The sequence below is a fragment of the Eimeria tenella genome, genomic scaffold (assembly GCF_000499545.2).
Source record: "Eimeria tenella Houghton genomic scaffold, Eth_scaff150, whole genome shotgun sequence".
In the NCBI taxonomy this organism is placed as follows: Eukaryota; Apicomplexa; class Conoidasida; order Eucoccidiorida; family Eimeriidae; genus Eimeria; species Eimeria tenella.
In genome coordinates, this window is record NW_013541523.1 from 3355 (window position 1) to 5336 (window position 1982).

Genomic DNA, 1982 nt, shown 5'->3' on the forward strand with positions numbered 1-1982 from the left:
CTGCTGCTGCTGGCTCTGCTGCTGCGTCTGCTGCTGCTGCGGGCTCTATTGGCTCTGCTGCTGCTGCTGGCTCTGCTGCTGCTGCTGCTGCTGCTGGGGGCAGCACGCAAAAGGCCCTTTTAACAAGCACTGTGGGGTACTGCTGCGAAATGGCGCGCGAAAAAGCAGCAGCAACTTTTCTCGCTTCCTCCTCAGGTGTCTCCGCAGCTCCCCCAGGTGTCTCCGCAGCTCCTTCGGGTGTATCTCCAGCTCCCTGCGGTGTATGTACAGCTGGCTGCGGTGTATGTACAGCTGGCTCGGATGCATGCACAACTGGCTGCGGTGTCTGTACACCTGGCTCGGATGCATGCACAGCTGGCTGCGGTGTACGTACACCTGGCGGGGGTGTAGGTGCAGCAGTCTGGGGTGTACGTACACCTGGCTGGGGTGTATGTGCAGCTGTTTGGGGTGTACGTACAGCGCAGGGGATGTGGAGGGCGAGGGCCCCCAAGACCTGTTTGTGGAGATGGAGATCAGCCCACTGGCTGTTGGGGTACTGCGGGGTGACGAAGGAGAGGGTCAAGTGGCCGCTGGGGGGCCCCCCGCTGCTGCTGCTGCTGCTGCTGCTGCTGAGGAAGGGCGCGGCGTAGGGGTCCCCGGGGGGCAGCAGCAAACTGGAGAGCGGCAGGGAGGAGAAGCGGCGGCAAAGGGCCAGGCAAAAGAGGGCCGCAGAAGAGGGCGGGGTGGCTGCTGAGGGCTGCAGCACCACTAGGACCCTCCAGGCGTCGCGAAGGGAGGCGTCGGGGGCCCCACAGGTCATTGGGGCGCTCTCAGAGGCAAAAACTCCAAGAAAAACTCCTTTTTGAGTCTTTTTCAGAATTTTTTCGAAAAAATCCGCCGAAAAAGCCCCAAAACGCCCCCAGGCCGACTCGTCAGCTGTACAGACACCCCAGAACCGCTGCATGCGCTAGCGCCCCAGTCCGCGACCCCGTCTCGCCTTTTAAACCATTTCTTTTCAATAATTAAATATTTTCTCCTTTTATTTATATATTTTAACTTCTTTTGTCTTTTTTAAAAAGAAATCCCGCCCCCAGAGCCCTCGGGCCCCCGCGGCTCGGCAGTCTGCGCAGACACCCTGTCGCCTGCGCGCTCGCTCGGGAGCGGCTTTTCGCGCTCTTTTGCGTTTCTTTTGTCTTTTATTATTTAATTGGAGTTTAAATAAATAATTAATTTCATTTATTTGTCTAAATAAATACATTTTAGCGCTTTTCACGCGAAAGTGACCCCTGTGCGCCGCCCCCCCGCCGCCTACTGAAGCCAGACTGCCTTCTGCAGCAGCTCTTCACTTCTTTTTGAATTTGTTTCTTTTTACCTCAAATTACTCTTTAAAATTAAATTATTTTTTTTTAATTTATTTTTATTCCAGGCTGAGGCCTGCAGGCCCGCGATTTGGGCTGGAGGGCTCTTGTTGGCTTCTTCTAAGCTGTATCCAGATTCACAAGAAGCCACAAACACGAATAAAATAAAACAAATATGAAATGATACTAATGTAAATGTAAATGAACAAAAATAAGTAAAAATAAATGACTAAAAATAAAAGAATTAATATGCATGCAGACAAGAATATCCAGGTCTACATATGCATGCCTGTATGTACACCTGCGTGTTTACGGAAACGCCCGGTGTATGTACACCTGGATCTCGACAGCTACACAGATTTGAAGCTGCAAATAAATGCATTTTTAATAATTATATTTCATTTAAGAAAAGGAAACTGCGGAAGGGCCGCGAAAACATATTCATTTTAGCGCTTGATGCACAGGAGTACCCAAAAGCACAGAAATATATACACCGATTCCAGAGCATGCATGCATGCATGCATGCATGCATGAACGCGAATGTGTGTTCATAATTTTCATTTTCTAGAATAGTTACCCTGGCCGCATGCAGAGCCAAAGGGCTTTTACAAATCCATTTAGAGGGCTTTAAAAGGCTCAAATATC